The following is a 22259-nucleotide window of genomic DNA, read 5'->3' on the forward strand; positions in this document are numbered from 1 at the left end:
GCTTGGCTATCATTTTACCAGAACATTGTGCGGCCCTATATCATATAGGCAGAAGATCTGGAAGATGTAAGGTCTATTTTCACTTATGGGGCAAGATTTCTGCAATCTAAAAATACACTGCCATCATTTTCCCCCCTGAAGGAAGAACTACATGAGGAACTATGAAATTCTCACTCTGACTTTTTGTTACCCCTGAAGCATGCCTGGTACTGCTGCTAATTGTCATGTGGTTCTAGTGGGGGCGTATTACGTAACGGAGTGACTGTGCTGTTTGGCTCCTCAACAGACCAAAAAAATTACAACCCCTGAATCAGCATCTGACATCCTAAAGAGCAATGACAAAGAGCGCAGGAAGCAGGGGAATAGCTTAGGCTGTTATTGAAAGCCCCACTCAAAACTCTTTGTTTGAAAAGCTTGTAGGATATGCTATCTACACTTGAGAAGATGCCCTAAAATAAACTCTGGATGGATCCATGGGTGATCCCGACTGCAACTGGAAAGTAAAAGCAGAAGACCAGGAATAGTACACTTCCTGCATTCCTTCCATATACAACTCTCCAACTGGAACCATTTTATATCCAAGATGGGTCCTTAGAGGCAGCAGCATCCCACATCCTGTCGTTCCTGTCCTTTGTGAAATAAGGCAAATGTAAGAGCTCTCACATGATTTCCATGAAGCATATGGTTTTCAGCAAGGGCAGTCCTTTTTTGGAACTTTTCAGTTGACCTTGAAATAGGAAATTCAGACAATCACTCTGTCTTGGCCCTTCACATGGGAAAGTCCAACTTTTAAATGATAAGGTGGACTTTGCAATGTGTCCAGTGTGACTTACCCTCAGGTAAGCGTGTATAGGACTGCAATCTTAATTAGGTTTTCAGAGTGCCCTTGGTATGAGATGCTTTCAGAAAAGGCAACTGAAGCTTGCAATTCTGAACATTTTACAAAGTATGCAAACATGTATAATTTAGTATAGTTTAGCCCAGCTAAAGTATTGAGCCTTGGAGAACCAGAATGTGTGAGAGATGAGGGGCAGATATAGACATACAAGGAACTTGAGGCCAAGGGAAGAAGGGATCAGTAAAATAAGCACACAAATCCTGGAATCTAGCTAGCTAACACTTCCAATATAATTAAGAAAAAAAATTATGCCTTTCTGGACAGCAACCAGGCTAAAAGCTTACCGTTTAATATTTTGTAATGAATGTACATCAGTGAACTAGCTCCTGGATATAACCCACTGTTTTAAAGAGCGAATGCTCTTGTACAATGCAAATTTGTTTATTGAGATAACACCAGAAAGGAAGACGTTCATATGAATCAATAAATTAATTAATCATAAGTGACTGGCTATAGGATGTTAAAAAAATTGATCCAAGCTACACCAGTAGTGAAGTCAGAACACTATGTATGATCTGATATTTCTCCAGAATTGCTACACCTGTAGCATTCACTGCCTTCAAATGTCGTTAGTATATCTGTTCATATTTAGGAGGAATAATTCTTGAAGTTAATCCATAGGATAGGAACTGCCTCATTACCTGGAAGAGCGGGGGGGGGGGGGTTCAGATTACTAACAAAATTTTAAAATTAAAGTTGCTCACGAACAAAGAGCATAAAAAATTCATTGGATGATCAGATGATGTCTGTAATAATATTGAAACCAAGGAAGATAAATGGCAAGAAATCTTCCTGCTCTTATGATACATACAAGCCCATGAAAGGATTTAATTATGTTAAAATAAACTTTTTAAACATAGCTAAGAGGAAATGTACCACTCCACTAGACAGCGACATGCATTCCTTTTGATCATGCTCAAGCAAAGTAGGTAGGCGTGCAAGTGGAAAAAGACATGCATTTCATTACCACATCCAAAAAGCAAAGCACAGCATGGGCAAGGGAATAGATTATGTCATGAGCACATGAAGACAGTATGGTTATGTATTGGAAGAATGTTACAAAACTGTCTGCGGTGGGTGTCAAGACATGACACACGACAAGGCATGAATTGAGACCTGGACAACGAGACGACTATGAGAGACTTGAGCAGACTTGAGCTTATGGTTTAACAAGTACCTTCAAGCATGGCTGATTATGGTTTAATAAGTAGCTCAGAGAACTAGTGTAGCACTGAGGCAAAGCCATGAAATGGGAGCCTTCAGTTCAAATCTCTCCTTTTCTATCAAGCCACTAGGTGACTTGAGGCAAGTCACTTTCCCTTCAACTGCCTCATGGGGATAATGCTGACCTAGCTTACAGGGCTGTTAAGGATTACAAATGTGATGCTCTTAAAATACTCACATACTTTGAACAAGCCAGGCATTATTATAATTATTATTATTACTCCAAAACATAAATCATAAGAATGTAAATCACAAGAATAAATTATGGAGTACAGATGTAAATCAATAATATAGCCAGAGCATGACTTAAATATTAAAAGTGGACAACTTATAATTTGAATGTGCATCTATTATCATATCATCAATATGATTATTCAAAGTGTCTATCTAGGAAGCTAATTACTCCACCATTAATGACTTTGCAACCTAAAGGCTTCTGCATGAGGCTGTTGACTAATAATAATAATAATACTTATTTCACATCTTTAAATCGAAACAGAACATTTTTTATGAATACTACAGCTGAGTGCTGTTTTTTATATTTGTACCCTACCTTTCTCCAAGGAGCTTAGCATCCTAATTTAGCATCAGCACAACCCTATGCAGTAAATTAGGCTGAGAGGCAGCAATCTCCCCAGTGCCACCCAGGAGCTGCATGACTGGGTGAAGATTCGCACATAATTCTTACTGTTACTTGTTACATTTGTTAGTCACTTAATACTAATAAGGCAACTTAACAAGATAAGTTGCAGACAGATAAAATCAATTAAAAGCAAGGTAATTTTAAAGCACCAAACAACACAAGGGTGTTTCTCATCATACACTGCAAACCAGCTATTGACATTGCAGTCAATGGCAATGAAGTTTAATGGAAGTGTTCTGCAGGATTGGATAAGTTGTAGTTACCTAGTTACCTTGACACCTGCAAGTTTTATGCAGTCAGATTGGTGGCCACTGCTCACAAATCTAATGCAGGTTCTAAGGAAACAGAGTGTGATTCTTTCATGTTTAAGTACTGCTGACGTCAATGGATCAAGTTGTTTTAGCAGGACCTATTCGTGGCTACTAGATTTACTTGAACTCGGACTACTCTGTATCTACAGTTTTTTTAAAAAGTTATTTCAAGCCATGGGCAACCATTACATAATTTTTCTGAATCTGTAGTCTGCTTGAAGGAGTGACAGCTTTGACAGTTCCTGGTTTAGTTATTTAATAACTTTATTATGAGGAGATCATTTCCTAGAATGGAGGAAAAGGAGACCATTCCACTATTGGTGCTAGGTTGCCCAATTTCATTTCCCACTAGTTTTACACCCAACTCTTGAGGCAAGTCACCAAGAGTGCTGGGAAAAATCATTGCCAGAAGAAGAAAGGTGCTCTAAAGACAAATAGGAGGCATGTATGTCAACCCAAGAACAAACTGAACCATTATGTGCTGACGTTCATGTCCTTATTCCACTAATTTTGCCTGAATGCAAAGAACTTTCCCTGGCAGCATTTCAACAACTTATTACTGGAAAGTTGTCAGTGCAGTAGTCATGTAGCATCATTCCTGAAGCTCCCTGGGAATTCAGATTGTCACAGTTATTAGGAAGTGACCTTTCCCTCAGATTTTTTTTTAAACTTTATTTTAAGACCAAGCCAGCATGAAATTTCTCCATTGGGAGTAGTTGTGCTTCCTTCACAGATAAGGAAAACAACGGTGGCAAGATTCTGGAGCAAGGAGTTCCATCTATTTTGACAGTATATGGTACTGAGGTCTTGATAGATGCCTAAAGCAGTATGCCTAGCAATCAAAAGGAAAGAAAGAAGTGTGCTAAGGAAAACAGATACATAACCAAAAAGTATTTCTCTAAGTCTTTTCTTCTAGCAGTCCCAGGCTTAAGAAGATGCCTCTAAGTGTTTGGGATTTTTTAACTTTTACTCCTAAAACAATACAGTGGTACCTCAGGTCACATACACTTCAGGTTACAGACTCCGCTAACCCAGAAATAGTGCTTCAGGTTAAGAACTTTGCTTCAGGATGAGAACAGAAATTGCGCAGCAGTGCCGCAGCGGCAACAAGAGGCCCCATTAGCTAAAGTGGTGCTTCAGGTTAAGAACAGTTTCAGGTTAAGAACGGACTTCCGGAATGAATTAAGTACTTAACCTGAGGTACTACTGTATTCCTTTGGATATAGTTTTGTTATTTAACTGAAGGGCTTCAATTCAGAGAATATAATTAAGCTCACTTTCCAATGAAAGCAATGAGACACGTTAAGCTACGGCTCATTTAAGTTCCATTAATTTCAAAATACCACAGGCATTATTTTTCTTTGGATTGGGACCTGTGTCTGGAATTTCAGATAAGCCCTTTAACTTTTATAACAACTGTTCTATACATGCTGTCTCCTACCCCTAACTCTCTTCGGTTCAGCTGCATAAGATTCCCCACTACTTCCCTAATAATCTAAAACCACCTCAAACAAAAGGGAAACACACACTTAACCAACCAAACCTTTCACCATAATTTCAAACTACAACAGCACTCCTAACATAGATGATCCGTGATCTTGACCCTCTACACACCTACTAAAAGTGGCTGATTGCAAAAAAGAAAAGAAAAGGAAGCTGACCACATCAGATATGCTAGACAGGTTGTAAGAGCCATTGCCCAAGACAGACACTGCGCTTTGCAGGCCATGTTAGGCACAGGTTCGGTGCATGTGAGCAACAAAATGACCGCGTGCAGTTGGGAATATGGCTCTCCAAATACACCATGCACCTTTTCTATGCTAAATCATCTTGTATAAATAGTTTGGGGCTTATAGTCTCCCTCCTTAGAAGCTTTCACTTCTACTTTTTAGTTAACCACAGTTTGCCATGTTGTCTGGATCCAGAATTGTGGTTAACACTAACTATGGTTCACTTCAAGAAGCCCACTTCATAAACCTTGGTTGGAAGTTGGTTTCTTTGATATTAACCACAGTTAGTGTTAATAGCATTTGCCACACCTGATAACACAAGCAACCCTGGTTAAGGGGGAAAGGAGGCAACAGTTCCAAACTCTTCCTCCGGGCTGTGCAGGAGAAGGGCCGTCTGCCGTTCATTCCTGCTTGCGCACATCATACTAAAGTAAGGCTTAGCACAATGTGCAAATGTGGTGAAAGAAATGTGGTCTGTTTCTTTCACTACATGGAAAATACAAGTATAATTGCCCCATTTCAGGGAACTGTGACCTGTCTATCCTCTCCCCAATTTTCAGATGTGAAACTTAAATTCATTTATGCATTTGAAGTGTCTGTAACACAAGATTAACCCCAACTAGAATGGCAATCTTTCACTTTCTCTCCTGCATTAACAGCAGTCACCACACACGGAGTTATTCAAGTTTAGATGTGTAATAAAGCAATCCAGAGTAATGAGAGCGCCATGCCTGACATCTCCTTAATGAGAGCACCGTGCCCAACATATCCTTAATTGCATCACCTTACATGCCCACTAAATTTCAAGGGAAAAGCTCTTTCTCTTTCAAGGCTGCAATCTGAGATCTGGGAATCAGACCCAATGAACTCAGTGGAGCTTGCTTCTGAGGAGACATGCATAGGATAATGCTGTAAATGACTGGAAAGTGGTGCTGATTAATTCTTATGAGAAGACAGGCGTAGGCATTTTTAAGAACAAAAATCTATATAGATTACATCATGGAATTTAATTTGCAATTAATCTGAAGCTAATCTCTTTACTTTAAGTAAGAAGAAAGGCATTACCCACATTAGATAAAGCCACATGGAGAGAAGACAGACCATAGGCACCACACACATTTGAGTAGGTGCAATTTATCTGAACACATCGCTACCATACTTTGAATCCTCTGCCTTATTTAATACCAAGGATTGTGACATCTGCAGAATAAAAAAATGCTGCTAGTGTAAAGTAAAATGCTTCCCAGAAGGAAAAACCAATTGATTTTGCTAATCTTGTTTAACATAGTATTTCATATCAGTGTGCGTGTTTGGAAAATGATTCAGTCAGTGCTGTATCTGCACTTCTGTTGCTTTGGCATTCAGTTTCAGCAGAGGTATACAGCGTAGCTCCGAAGAGTTTATTTACGGAAGGCAGGATTGAACTTTGCAGCATGTGAACACACACAGAATTTGATAAAGATATTTGTGTCCCATTAATTTACAGAATTGTGATTTGCTACTCCCAGCACACCTATAATTGAATTCCAAAGCCATAAAATCACTGGGATCAAACTGGTTCAGATAGCCCTTATCAGGGCCTCCTTTTTCTTGACATATTTCTTATGTAACCGTTCTTCTTTTTATAGATTCATTTGCTTTAGTTACAAATTAACTCTGGAATGGACTCTCCCATAGACTAAATACTACAATCATCTTTTTGAATACTACATAAAAGAACCCAAACTTTAGGACACTGACGTATAAATTTCAAAGAAACGGAGAACTCTACACTTATCTGCGTACAGGCTTAGATGCTTTTAGAGGTGTTGTCGAGGTTAGAAACTGAAAATGGTGAAATAAAAAGTGCTCTTTTTCATAAATGCTGTAAAATTATGAAATTGGACTGCAGCCCTTGCCCAAGTCTGAAATTTACTAAATGCAAAATCTTTATTGATTTAAATGATATTCTAGTTCTGCTCAAATACATAAGCCTAGGAACACATCTGGACAAGATAAATTCTCCTTCTCAATAAGGCCAATATACCCACCCAAAATATATGAGGGCATCTCTGCTCCTTCCACCACCCCTGCTCTGCCCCTGTTGCTCTTGCATAGTGCAGGTAAACATCCGCCCAAGTAAGCCACAGCCCAATTCACAGCTGGGTCCTAATGCCTCCATGCATGAGAAAGTTTCAGGAGATGCACAGGTATTCAAAATCAGAGACACTTTCTCCAATTTTCTTTTTTAAAAATCGTATTGATTTTCAGATAAGCAAGAAGTTGGACAAATATTAAAGCTGTACAATATGCTTATTTGCTATATTTGCTATATATATGCTCTTTGCTATATTGTTATATTTTGTATTTTACTTTGGGGGTGGGGATTTGTTCCTTTTCTAAACCTTTTCTTTTAAGCTTCTTGCCTTATATATCAGTCCAAAGCAGACTTTGATTTGCTGGACATTAGGGCCAAACTAAAGGTGAGGTCACTGCATTTGGGGAGCTTCCCGACCACCAACACACTACTGCAGCCCTTATGCTGACGGTCCCCTCTTCTAAAAGCTGCTGTTAATCGTATACGATATTTGTGGGGTTAAAATTCTAAGCCTACACACAGTGGCGTAGCGTGGGGGGTGCAGGGGGGCCGGCCGCACCAGGCGCAACATCTGGGGGGGGGGGCGCTCGCACTCGCAGCTCTCTGCCCCTACCTGGCTCACTCACTCTCTCTCACTGCAGTGCTGGCTGTGCGAATCCGATCCGAGCCGCCGGGTCGCCGCCCACTGTGGAGGGGAGGGTGCCAGGCATGCGGTGCGGTGCGGAGAGAGAGCGAGGGACTATCTGGGGAAGGGACAGTGCAGCGGGGGGGGGGCGCAAATTACTTGCCTTGCCCCGGGTGCTGACAACCCACGCTACGCCACTGCCTACACATGTTCTACTCCACAACTAAAAGCAGCTCTGGGTTGCAGCCAGGTCTCATTCAGCCTTACTCTTGAAACAACAGCGAAGACCCCCACACAACAAATAGTTTGGACCCAAGATATCTGAACACTGTTCAAATACAATTTCTCCCAAGGTAACGGTGCAGAAATATATCCAAACTATATCAGTCTTATTGAAAACTATTACCTTGCTTAGTATGTGCCATGACATCTCTCAGTCTTCCTCTCTCTGCTCTTTCCCCAACCATTTGCAAAATCCAGCTTTTGTTCCCTCACCCTAATTTATAGCTCCCAACTCAAGCTGCTTATTGTTTGACATTGTGCTACTGGTTTATCAATCTGTTCTTACAGTTTTTGGAGAATCTTATACTTGATAAGTAGCTTGTTGTTTCTATCTGCACTATTATCTTCTATATGAGGCCAACCAGCCTTCTTTGTTTTGTCTTTGCAAAATAATGGTATTTTAGCAGGATAAGCAAAGGAAAAGAGGCTTCAGCCGTCAAAGCAAGCCATCATTATGAACTCGAGCAGAAGCTGCAGGATTTCTTCACTAAGGCAACATATTACTTACATTAGCAACATGCCTAATATTTTAAATTTAAGTTATTAGTTTGTCATCTTATTGCCTTTAATGCCAAACTTTGCTGATCCTGTCTCTTACCAGTTCGAAACTACTACAGGATAAGGTATAAATATAAGGTGCAGATTTCTAAATGCACAGAGAGGCTCCCTCAGAATGCAAATACCTATTGTACATTTTCTTTAAGAATCCAGAAAATAGAACAGTTGGGCCAAAAATGTTCATAGAGTCAGCTAGGTTGGGGGAGGGAGTTATTACCCCTATACTATATAGAATCATAGAGTTGGAAGGAACCATGAGGACCATCTAGTCCAATCGCCTGAAATGCAGGAGCTCAAACTCACAACCCTCATGCTCTAATAACTGAACTATCATTGGCCTAATAATATGGGGATGTTTAAGCTGGGAGGAAAGCACAAGGGACACATTTTCCCTTCCCCACTCTCCAAATCGCATTATACTCAGGACCTTGTGTTTTACTTTTTTTTAAAAAGTCCAATATCATGCACAAAGCAGCCCTGAAATACATTTTTACATTAAGGCCATGGTTAAATGATATAAATCATAACTAGGCATTATGTCTGCACAGATCCATTGCCTTTGCATGCAATCCCTTTCCTCCTCTCTTCCCAGCTTACCAAAATTACACCAGGAAATCTTTATTTAAAAAAAACTGTGGCTATGTGAAAACTGGGAAACAACAGACACGAGGTTTGGAACAAACCAGCATTTTCAACCAACTTCAAACCCTCAGGAAGGGAGAAGAAAAGAAACTGCAGACATGAGCACAAAGCTTCCTAACACCTCAGTTTATTAAGTCATGATATGACCATCCAAACACAGCCTCTGTCTCTCTGCAAGTCTTCACCTTCTGCTGCTATAAGACTAGCAAAATGGTATAAAATTATGTAGCTGATTAGGCACCCTCAGATGCCACTGAGCAAACTGGTGCACATGAAACAGACAGACAGACACACACCCCTCACTGATATAATACCCAGCTGATAGCAGGGATGGAGCATTTAATCTATTACTCCACATCCCATCCCTGTTATATTATCTTCTGCCCAGTATCACTGGAAAATAATGAAAGTTATACATATTGCAGAAAGAGCAACAGCCTTCCCAAAGACTAATATTCTGTTGCTTTCACAACATGTACTAAAAATTCCAGACATTGCCAGATGTGGGCATATTTCAAGAGCAGACTGGTTTGGGGGAACGGTTCCAAGGCAACCTCTGAGATTTCCCTCCTCTTTCATAATAATATATACTCTAAAAATACTAACACAATTAACTTTTAAAACCTCACCACCACACACTTCCAAATTCTTCCCTTCAGCTCCTGTGTGAACCCTTCTCCCTATAGTCATCTAGAAACACTTTCAGTTTCTGCTTCTTCCAGAAATTTCGGCCGGCATCCCAGAACTCCTGTCTTAACACAGTTAATCCCATCTTATTTTGCTTTCTGAAAAATAATGTATACAAAATATGGCGAAAACAATATGCCTCCTATGTCTCAGAGCAAAGATATCGCAAATATTCCAAAATACTGTGAACACAGAACATATTATAGGCTTTGCAAATTCCTGCCAGCCATCCCATGCATTTTTCTGCATGGAGAAGCGCTTCTTGTTTGGAAAACAACGTTTTTTTAAAAAAACATTAAACAAAGATAAGGCACTTGGAAAGACTTTCTAAATCATCACTTGAACTTTCGCCTACATAGAACCAGCATCCTGTCAGTCAGAAATGAATGGAAAGATGTGCACATGACTTTCACAACCACAACATTACATCACATCATACGGTGGGTGCAACAGTGAATGATGCATGGGATCAGCTGTTTAATGCGGCGTCTGCAACTCTCTGCCACTCTAGAAAAACTGTATTCGTGAATAAAATGAGACAGAAATAAATGTAGGAATAATGCTTCTGCAGAAGCTAATTCAGGAATTAGCACTTTTAGGTGATGACACACAGAACATGGAACACAGGACGCGGGTGGCGCTATGGGTAAAAGCCTCAGCGCCTAGGGCTTGCTGATCGAAAGGTCGGCGGTTCGAATCCCCGTGGCGGGGTGCGCTCCCGTTGTTCGGTCCCAGCGCCTGCCAACCTAGCAGTTCGAAAGCACTCCCGGGTGCAAGTAGATAAATAGGGACCGCTTACTAGCGGGAAGGTAAACGGCGTTCCGTGTGCTGCGCTGGCTCGCCAGATGCAGCTTGTCACGCTGGCCACGTGACCCGGAAGTGTCTCCGGACAGCGCTGGCCCCCGGCCTCTTGAGTGAGATGGGCGCACAACCCTAGAGTCTGTCAAGACTGGCCCGTACGGGCAGGGGGACCTTTACCTTTACCTTACACAGAACACTGAACATAGTGTTTATTGCATTCACGTCCCACTTTTTTGTCCATGGTTCACTCCTCTTCTCAGTTAATCCATACAACAACCCATTGAGGTACGATAAGAGGCTGTGGCTGGTCCAAGGTCGCCCAGTGAGCTTCATGATTTGAGGGGGGATTTGAACCCTGATCTTCCAGGTCCTAGTCTGACACTCTAACCACTACACTACATCTTAGCTGTCAACTTTTCCCTTTTCTTGCGAGGAATCCTATTCGGAATAAGGGAATTTCCCTTTAAAAAAGGGAAACATTGACAGCTATGCACCACATTGGCTTCCTAGATTATTCCTGTTATGCCATGAGCTAAACTAAGTAGATAAATAAATATGGGGAAAGCAAAATGTTACTTGGAGAAGGATCTGAAATATATTCCTTGAAGAGTGAATTTCTTTTATTCTGGATTGTTTTATTTGATGTTTTCGTGTGCTGTAAACCACCTTAAGATTTTTTTCTTTAAAATATAAAGTGGTATAGAAATGAAATTAATAATAATAATAGTGATCAAAAAGAGTTTTAAAAAAGATCAGGATGACGAGTTTCAAAGAGAAAGTATTGGCAGCACAGCATAATAAAATGGATGTGAATTATAGAACACAAATACATAGATCATTATACATTTATGGGTATATCTTCCATGTGTTTTATTTCACTTATATACCGTTTTTCAGGTGTAATCAATATTTCAAAGTAGTTATGATTGTATTAAACCAGAACATCATCACCAACGAAAAGAGTTACTGCCAGATAGGAATTCAACAACCAGGTTGGACTGAACTAACAGAAAAAACTGAATATTGCGGGAGTATTTTAAATTCATTGTGAGGATCGCTAGCTTTCTTTCTTTCCAATCTGGTGATATAAAATAGTAGAGGAACATGGTGCCTAACCTAACCCCAAAAAGTAAAGGATAATGGAAGATAGCCCAGCTCTAATACACTTACTTGGAAGTAAACCCCACTGAACTCAGTGAGATTTATATCCAAGAAGACATGCATAGTATTGCACAGCAAATCAAAGTGATGAAGGTGTATGCATTTTAGTTATAAAGGTCTGAATGTACACAGGTTTTCCCAGATGCCTCACAAAACGTTAAGGCGGGCAGAAAGATTAGCAACCAGAGGTAATTTCATGAAATATGTGGTTGATATATTGACTACCAGCACTATCAAGCAGTCAGTTATCACATTAAGTAGTACACAACCCACTCAGCATCATATAGCCATCAGCAGCTGAAATCTCTGGGCTCACTCAAGACTGACAGATAAGAATTAGCCCATGGCCAGCATGGAAGGCAGCTGTTCCTATATTTTGGAACTTAAGTGTTTTTTGTTCTTGGTGTTTTTACTGCATATTTTCTCATGTACTTTAAAATGCGGAACATGATTCATAACAATAAATAAATAAATGAATAAATAAATAAATAAATAGTTATCGGTGTGGATATCTGAGTTATGAAAGACTGGTGTTCTGGCCAGAATAATTATTTCAAAATATGTCAGGTCTTGTCTCAGTTTTCATCCTCAATCCATGCAGGAACAGCAGGATCATACTGAAGAATGAATAATAAAAGTTTTATCTTAAGAGATTCTTGGAAGGACGGAACTCTGCTTTTAAAAACACAGCATGAAGTTCCGGTCTTATGCTTATTATACTCATGAGCAAGGCTCACTAATTGTTCTGGGACTCACTGGTTGTTATTGGAAAAAGGATATCAACTTTTACCGTTGATGGGTTCAGAATCTACATGCATGTGTTTGATGTTTCATAAGATACAGCCTTAGAAACCCTTCACTGGTTGTACTCACACTAAGAGAAACTAACAATCAAACACAAAACCCAGGACCTCATAGTTGGTAGAGTGACCCAAGTGTTAACTTTTAACAACCTAGTCCTACAAATAAGGTCCACAGTATCTGGCCACACTGCTGGTTTGTGTCATCCAACAACTGTAGCAGTTAAGTACTAAGTCCTTATTTTGCTGGAGTAGCAAGCCTGGCAATCAATCAAAAACTTAAGTTCTGTTCATAGAATCATAGTATATAAATGACCAGGGGGTCATTTCAATAAGGTTTGAGCTTAGCTAGCTCCCTCTCACTGTAGACTTCCAAAAAGAAATAACTGCCATGGGGAGGGAGGGTCTTGTGCAAATAAATATTAGAAAATGTGTGTCACCTTTTCCTTAAGCTCCTAATACAGATAATCAAAGTGCTTGTGCTGTAAAACCTGTTCTACTGACCATCACTGCTTCAATTATCAGCCAGTTACAAATGCCTGCAATTAACATTTTTCTTTTCATATCACCTGGCTTGAAGTAACAAACAGCCTTGTGTTATTAAGATCCGAATCTCTTTCACAATTTTGATGCAAAAAGGACCCCAAAAGCATTATTTGAAATGATAATTTAGCATATATATGGAATATTCAAGAAGCTACAGAATATCATATGTTCAAAAAGAAAAAGAAAAAAACCCACATCTCACTGCCAAGGTGCTTAAAGAAGTCCTACCCAACATTTATATACCCTATAGCAGGGGTAATCTACATTTTGGGAGAGTAGCTGTCCCACTGCAGCACTGTGACTTAAGAAAGCCTTTCCCGGGGGGGGGGGGGGGAATTTAAGTGCAGTACATTGACAAAAGCACATATTTTGCATGCATAAGGCTCCAACGCACGCGTTTCAAGGACCAGAGCTGGGAATGATCTCTGCCTGAGTCCCTGAAGAGTACCTGTCAGAATACTGAGGTCAACGAATAAATACTCTGATTCAGTATGTAAGTCAGCTCCTGATAGCATTGGTGTGGTGCTCACTTCAAAGCCAAGCAGGAAGTGCATTCACTCCAAAATCCTACAATTTTGTTCAGTATTTCTCTACTGTATCTGCTTTCTAGTATATACAGCTGGAAGAGAAGTGTTACCACTTTGGAAGAAGAAGAGTTCGGATTCTATATCCCGCTTTATCACTACCCTAAGGAGTCTCAAAGCGGCTAACAATCTCCTTTCCCTTCCTCCCCCACAACAAACACTCTGTGAGGTGAATGAGGCTGAGAGACTTCAAAGAAATGTGACTGGCCCAGGGTCACCCAGCAGCTGCATGTGGAGGAGCAGGGAATCGAACCTGGTTCACCAGATTACGAATCCACTGCTCTTAACCACTACACCACACTGACTCTCAGTGCCCTCAATCTTTCCCAGCATCAGGGTCTTTTCCAGAGAGTCTTCTCTTCTTATGATGTGGCCTTCCAGTGAGCACTCAGGGCTGATTTCCTTAAGAATGGATAGCTTTGATCTTCTTGCAGTCCATGGGACTCTCAAGAGTCTCCTCCAGCATCAATCAATCAATCAATCAATAGCATCAATTCTTTGGTGATCAGCCTTCTTTATAGTCCAGCTCTCACTGGACCATCTATTATTATTTTTAAAATCACCCCACCTCCCTGCATATAGAAAAATGCCGTATCTGGATGAAGCCCTGAGAGGTTCCTTTTGTTTGTGCAGTGAGGTTTAAAACAAACAAACAAACAAACACAGTGGCATTCAACTTGTATGTGAACTGACCTATAAGCTGAAATGACATAGTTTAGGAAAAGCTTCATTACTTGATTCTCCAGTTATCTAGGAACAGGTTTTTATTTTCAACAGTTTCTAATGGGTTTTAAAAGATGCATTCGGAGAAATATAGCTGGAAGAACCAAGGCTGAATATTTTCCTGTTCAACAGGAATGAAGATCAAGAGAAACCTACAGTTATCCCACTCAGACATGAGAAAGAATAAAGGAATCCCAGATCCTCAGGCAATTTGTTATCATCACTGCTGAGCTGTAAAACAGCATGAGAAAACTTATTTTACAATCCTCCACACCTATGAATAAATTTGACCACTCTGCTGCAACAAGACAGTGGTTTGATGACCAACAGACAGCAGAAACTATTCTAACCTGCAAACGTGTTACATACATTAATCTAAATATTACTCACTCTCCAAAGCTGTATTCCTGTCTAGAATCGCCGCCACCCCCGCCAAACACTAAATAATACAACATGAAAACATAGATTCCTCACTGAAAATATTTCAGAGTATCTAAATATTAAGAATATTGCTTACCGTAATTCAATCAGAATAATTTAAATAGATACACTGGAGGGATTTAAAACAAAACAAAAGAAAAGAAAAACAACTTTTGGTTTGGGTCATAGTAAGGAAGGAAGGACAGATGGGGTGCATAGAATACTCAGGAACAGCAACAGATATACAGTGGTACCTCGGGTTACATATGCTTCAGGTTACATACGCTTCAGGTTACAGACACTGCTAACCCAGAAATAGTACCTTGGGTTAAGAACTTTGCTTTCAGGATGAGAACAGAAATCGTGCTCCGGCGGCGCAGCGGCTGCAGGAGGCCCCATTAGCTAAAGTGGTGCTTCAGGTTAAGAACAGTTTCAGGTTAAGAACGGACCTCCGGAATGAATTAAGTACTTAACCCGAGGTACCACTGTATAAAGCAGCAGGACGGGGCCATGATAAGAGACCGGCACCTTTGATGGATGCACATTAAAATGGAAAAGCATTACTTTCCTGTGATTTTTGAACTTTTGCAGAACCAGAATGCACACAGACTTCTGTCTCCAACTATGCCTCAAACTACATAAAACAGCAACTTATATGATATCCTCATTTAAAAACAAAACAAATAAAAACAACAACAAAACAAAACACAGTCATAGGAGGTTGGAACAGGGAGTGGGGGGGGGGCTTCACTTCTCCACTTCTCGAAATTCTACAACCCCCACCCACAAGCTGCTTTGCTCACCACCTGGAAGGGGGGGGGGGACAGGGTCCTCAGAAACCTTTTCCCCATGAGTGGGAAAGTGGTTGAAGGGGCATGTGAAGCGGCCAGACTGCACAGAGTGAAAGGGTTAAGCCATCCCTCCCCACCTCACTTGTTCCTCAGCGCAGCTTCCAGTAGTTGCTCTGTGGCTAGAAAACTGCATTTGGTCTGGAGGAAGAATCTCAGGGCTGGTCATATCACCGGCCCTATGAAACTCGGACACGCCACATCAGGGACGTGCGTGTGCTGTGAGGTGTGGCGGGGGGGGGGGGAGCCTGCATCCAATCCTATTCTTGAAACCCCTATTACAGCAATGGACAACCGAGTTCATCTCTGAGGGCTAGATCAGAAGATACAATAAGCCGCAGGCCATGGCTAATCTGAATTTCTTTCCCCCCTGAAATTAACATAACTCACATAGCACTGTCACCATGGATGCCAAAGTAGAGTACAAATGTATTTATTCAAAATATATTTATTTCGACAGAAAAACAAAACCTGATGCGAGACAGCTTATCGCAGATTTAAACATCACAGGCAGAATATTCACATCACCTCAGACACAAGTCCTTTCAATGGAAACTGCTCATATGCTGGCCTGCAGCAGTGTGTGTTTATGTGATAGGCACACCAGTGTGAATCATTCCTTAGTTTCAACTCAGATTTATCTTTCTATCTGTGATAGTTTTGCTATGCTAAAAAAACCAAACCCCAATACTGTTAAAATAATGAATAGATGGACCAAAGCTTTCTTCTCCTTTTTTTTTTTTAAAAAAAACATTGGTAATTATCAACCAGCAAGTAAATGACTTGTTGTTCAGTAAGATGGGACTTTGGGATTTGTAGTATTGAATTCATAGACTTTGTCCTGGCTCTGTAAAGACTGCCTGGTATGCAGATGATATGCTTAGTCATGAGGAAAAGAGGTGGCTTCGGCATGTCTGTGGACCATCACCAGTCCATCGATTGATTTTAGGAGTTCATGAGTCTAATGAGTCAGGTAGCTCAGCTGGTAGAGCCTTAGACTCTTAATCACTGGGTTGTGAGTTCAAGCCCCCCACGTTGGGTAAAAGATTCCTGCATTGGACTAGAATGAAATCTCGGGGTCCTTTCCAACTCTGTGTTGCTATGAGCCAGTTGTTTTTTGTAGCTGAAAAAGACTGATGGGGTGTTAACCCTTCGAAAGGCTCTTACACACTGCCACACACTATTGCGTCTCACAAAACAATGCAGGCTTGCTGGCAAAGTAGAATGCTGTGGTGCAGCTTCACACTGTACATTCTCTAATAGCATCCTCACATAGCAGTTCCTGTAAGGCTATAAAATTGTTCAGTCACAGACATCTTCATTAATAATAATAATAATAATAATAATAATAATAATAATTACTACTATTTCCTGTGTCTTCATGGTACTGCAAATGGTTCAAGTATGTGAAGGGCAGTAGATAAGCATAGTATTCTAACCTTAGAAACATAGGTTCACAATATTGGAAGCCATTATTCCTTTGCATCAGTGTGAAATTGCCCATACCAAATTTGCTATTTGCCCTTATTACTCAGTGTGCATACAGGCACAATTGTCATTTACAAATATCAGCCTTTTTTTGCAGCAGATGATTTCTATGTATATTATAGGAAATAAATGTTTGTGGCCACTGACCCATATGTCTGTTGAGGGAAAGCCCCTAATAACATTGACTTTGGCACATTAAATGACTGTGCAAATCTCCCCTAGATTTCTGATTGTTGTGAAACTATTATCTTCTATTGCAAAGGGTTTTTTTTTATGTATGTGGAGGAGATAAATACTTCACTCCTGTCAGTCCCTTTGCATATGTCCAAAGGATTACAAGCATGCACTGCAGAATTTATTTCCTTTCTCCTAAGAGAAAGCCTTCAGGATCACACCAGAAGCTGCTTTTTAATGCCACACAGAAAAAAAGAAAGAAACAAAAAAGGCTTTTGATGGTGATGGTGGGATGGAAGTCTCTGTTTCAACACAAAACATATATCTTCCCCTGTGCATTTCTGGGCTGCGGCCACTTTTTAATAATAATAATAATAATAATAATCGGGAGGATGTAGTGTGCCATACTTTGGGGTACTTTGTGAGACTATATTAGTTGATTACTTCCTAATTCCTGCAGTAGCAATTAATTCCAATGATAATTCATTTTTCAAACCTTGTCTACATATCTCAAGGTGCAGAAGTAAAAGTTGCAGTAACATCTCTTTAACTCAATCTGTGATGGAAACTTTGTGACTTGAGAAAGTGCAAAGAAGTTTCAAGGAAGCAATACTAGCCCTTGACACGAGTAGCTTAGGTAATGGGTACTACTGCAAAGTCCACTCAGTTCATTCTGATAAACCACTTCAGTTACCATCTTAAAACAGTTTGTACAATGAAAACTGCTATTGAAACAACAGCAAAACCAATTATTGTACTTTCAGAGTGTATGTGTGTTCAGTCGTGTGTACTTTGCTGAATTAGTGCAAAAGGTGTAGATGCTTGAGCGAGTGAGCTTGTCAAATCATAGAATCATAGAGCTGGAAGGAAAGCAGGCATGCATCAGCACAGAAGCAAATGTTATCATTTGGCCAGGGCACACTCACATATCAGTCAATGGGACTGATCAATTTTTGCAAGTCAAAAAGTGTAGAGTCTCACAGATTGAGCCTCTGAAATCAACAGAATGAATGCTGGTCCACAGGTCACTTTAAACCACAGTTAAATTATGGTTTAATGGTGAATGTACAATGTACTGGTACATGGAGCAAAAAATTGTGAGTGCTTCTTTCTTCTCTTACTCCTGCTGCCACACTGCTGAGAGTTAAAGCCATGGTTTGATTTAGCTTTATGTGTGTACAGTTTGTTTCTTTCCAAACCAAACAGGCTGCTAAACTTTGTTCTTTGCTTACTGCTTATGGTTTGTTTGGAGGAAACAAACTGTAAGCCTGGGCTCCAGTGTAATGCCAAGCCAAACCATGACTTAGCCCTCTGCAGCTAAGCTTAACTGTTGTAGGTATAAAGATTGGATAATTCTGAGTTAGTTATCTAGAATGGTGATCTTCAGCAAACTTACTGAGAAATTCAATTTGAAAGTCAATATACTTATCCCAGAACTGCCATCCAATGCATACTTAGCTCAGGATACTTCTGACTAAACATGAACCAAACTGAGCTATAAGTGAATTTTGGATTAGAGTGTTTGAATCAAATTTACTGCAAGATATGTATTTCTGTGGCTCAGTTTGCACACAGCATTTTTCATGTGAACAGATAATCTTATACATGTCTACTCAGAAATAAGTGCCATTAAGTGAGATGGGACTTGCTTCCGTGTAAGTATAGGATTGCAGCCTAAGTATAGAAAAAATGCAAAAAAAAACCCCACCCCTCTGCTTTCATGTATAAAAATGGGTACAAATGTTTATTATGCCACAGCTTACATAGGAACCAAGTGATCGCCTTAACTTTGTAATTAAATTGATTTCAGTGTGGACACATGCTCCCATTTTTCACAAACAACTTTGTGGGTATAATGGAACATACATTTGTGTAGATTATCTATACCCTATGTATGCAACAGAGCTGCTATGGAACTTTTTGAAAAGTCTTGAAAAGTCAACATGAGACATACCTTAAGAATAATGTTCCAGCGTGGGAACAAACAGTAGGATATACTGGCTATCAACAATAAACCCATTTTCACTCACTTGTCAATAACATGGCGATAACATTGGCTGCAATTTTATGTTCAATTTCCTTTTTCATGCTCTCGCTCACATTAAGAACTTTCACACATGACACAACTGGTGGGAGAGTTTTTCAACTGTGTTTTTTTAGTTTCACAAGGGGAAACAGTCTCAGCCCAAGACAGCCAGTCTGTGGTGTAATGATCACTTTGACAGCTCACATTAAATAGGTGATTCACAAATTAACGTGAGCATAGCTCTGTTGATATCACTGCACCCTAAACTCTTCCTTCCCCAGAATGCTGCGTTGCACATATCTTCTTTTTTTAAAAAGACTTTGTTAAATTCCAAATTTATTATTTGAAAAGGTGTTCAGATGGTATCCAACCTAGGTAATTTCAGAGTAGAAATTACCAACAGAAACGTATAGCCCCAACTTAAGTCATGATTGTTAATTTAAGTAGGTCTTCTGTAACACCAGTTGCAAGCCATATGTTTCTGAACAGCAGTTGTTATGTCATCCATTGTCACAACTCTTGTAGGGATAAGGACAGGAAATTTCAAGAGTATAATTTTTCATTAACAACCCTATATGTGAAGCTATCTGATTTTTCAGAAGCTGCCATCAAGAGCAATTACAGTTTTTACATGAGGGGCTCCAGGCTCCAGGAAAAGAACAGTTTCCTCACCATATCACAATAATGCAAGGAGAAGAAACTGGTCCTCTGCCACAGCGGTATTAAAACATGACCTTGTTACCACGGTGGATCATAACTCACACATATTGCCTCAAAGTTACAACACTAACAGGAACTTGCAGTCTATAGTGTATACTGCCCTAGGGAGAAATGACAGTGGGAAACTTACAAAACACGCCTGCAGATTTGGGATATGACACCAAGGCATCATCTATTTCACAATGTATAATCTCTGTTGTGGCAGGATTATACTTGGAACCTCGCTCATGCTCCTTGCTGTGGTTTGGAAAGCAAAGAGAAAAATTATGATTTTTTTAAAAAATCCACCAGAAGTTTCAGCTAAATGAGGAAACAAACTTTCTCCCTTTCTCATCATCTTGACTAAACACATTCATTAGCACCACAGGTAGAAGAGGTGCCCTCTGAGTTTTTAGCATCCCAGATGTAGCAACGGTGGACAAGTTTCTGCAAACAAACTGTCCTGCATTATGGGCATATCCACCTGCGGCATAGACAAACGAAAGCCCACTTAATCCATCACCTCCAAAGAGCACATATATGTATATATACTGTATAGCCCTTTCTTCCACATGATGAACATGAACCACAGAGTTCTGTAAGGATCACAGACAGAATTCCTATCAAGAATGCGTTCTCATTCCCATTACAGCATGAGGAAGATACATGGTTCAGACCTGATGCAAAGGCAAGCCACATGTGCCCATCACCAACAGAGGTCTGGGAGATTTTATTCCCCCCATTTCCCGAAAGCAGTACTTGCCAGTAAATCTTTTGCCATCACCTCTCCCTTTTTTATCTGTATCTAGATTCTATCCCATTGGATTTCTTTAACCTGTAATTAACCATTATTTAATAGGTGGTAGCATAGGTGGTAGATGTGCGCATGGCACAGGCAAAAACACACTCAACACTCTGCCTGGAAACATACAGACTTCTTCGCACTAAATGAACGTCATGTAGGTGATTCCCCAAGCCCTAGTGGCCCCCGACCTGCTCCTTTCAACCCCCCAGCCCACCCCTCGGAAACCTCAGTCTCTAGCTCATTCCCTACAAAACTTTCTGAGAGCAAGTGAGTTCTGCTCTAGTAGACGACCACTCAGTATATAGACAGCCTTCCCATTCCCCGCTCTCTCAACCCACAAGCCAGGTGTCCTGGCGCCCCACAGGGATGCCGCTGTCCCCTCGTGCCCGTCTCAGCCCCACGAGCCCTTCCCGACGCGCAGCCTCCCTCCGTCCCTCTACAGACCCCAGGCACGCGCCCCCACGGATCGAGCGGGAATTCCCTGCAGCGTCACGCCGCCGCCAGACGCAGCCCCTTGGCAGGCAGGCGGGCGGGCAACGCCGCCCTCCCGTCCATCCACCCGCTTCCCGCCGCGCCGTCAAAGGCTCTGGCTGCCTCTCCGGCTCACGCACTGACCTGGCGCTGTCAACTCGGCAGCAGGAGAAACTCTTCCCGTCTAGTGGCATGAACTCCCCCGCCCGGCCCGTCTAGGGACAGGCGCCGCCTCCCAGGGCTCACGGCGCCGCTGCCCCGCCCGCCGGCCAGCCCCGCGTCCCACCCACCCTCGGCGGCGCCCGTGTGGAGCTGGCCGGAGCGAGGCAGTTTGCGCCTGTCGGGCCAGGAGGAGGCGGCGCGGGGGGCGGAATGCCCACGGGGCCACGCGAGGCCCTTGTGTGGGAGGGAGGGCGCGCGCGCGTGTTTGGCGCGCCATGTGCGCCAGGGCGCTGAGGGGCGAGGTGGCGCGGGCATCTGCTCTGCAAATGGACTGGGGCTGGGGGAAGTGAGGGGCCGTCGAGGCTGTCCGATGGCTCTTCTGTGGCCAAGCACGAGAGGAGTGGCCCAAGGGAATAATGCGCGTGGCCGAGGTGCTGCCGCATGGTCAGGCCATTGGTCTATCTTGCGCTGTGCTCCCTGCACTGGCTGGCAGCGGCTCTGCAATGGTTCCTGCGGAAGGTTCTCCCAGCCCTACCTGGAGATCGAAAGGGGGACTTTTTTGCATCCATCCCTAATCTGCCCGCCTCTGTCCTGACTCCCTCAGTTCTCCACCAGGGGCAGGGAACCTTCGCTTGTTTGCTGGACCAAGAGAAATGGTGACTACTGATCCTCAGGCCCAGAGGTCGGAGGTGGGGGGGGGGCCTCCCCAACCTGCTGTGGCCAGAATTAGGGGGACAGTGAGTGGGGGCCAAAGAGCAGGTCCATTGGCTTGTCTTTCACAGGAAGGTCTGCACTGGCAGCAGCTCCCCAGGGTTTCAGATAGGCACTTCTCCCTGACACACCTGGAAATAATGAAAATTGAACCAAATGGAAG

At 41.7% G+C, this 22259-nt stretch overlaps 1 protein-coding gene across 3 annotated transcripts in view; it reads right to left on the minus strand.

Moving 5' to 3' along the window:
• The window catches only part of PPARG (peroxisome proliferator activated receptor gamma), a 61362-nt gene extending 39891 nt beyond the window's left edge, over positions 1-21471 (minus strand). The window contains exons 1-2 of one of the 3 annotated variants that reach the window (XM_083429187.1): positions 21197-21316; positions 20099-20205 (exon numbers count right to left, since the gene is read on the minus strand). The gene's annotated coding sequence lies outside the window, so the exon portion shown is untranslated. Of the gene's footprint in view, positions 1-20098; positions 20206-21196; positions 21341-21367 lie in introns of those variants that run through there. The other 2 variants (XM_083429185.1, XM_083429186.1) reach the window with 2 other exon arrangements.
• Between the last annotated feature and the right edge of the window lie 788 nt (positions 21472-22259).

The sequence above is a fragment of the Podarcis tiliguerta genome (genome assembly GCF_965153285.1).
Source record: "Podarcis tiliguerta genome assembly, chromosome: 2".
Lineage (NCBI taxonomy): Eukaryota > Metazoa > Chordata > Lepidosauria > Squamata > Lacertidae > Podarcis > Podarcis tiliguerta.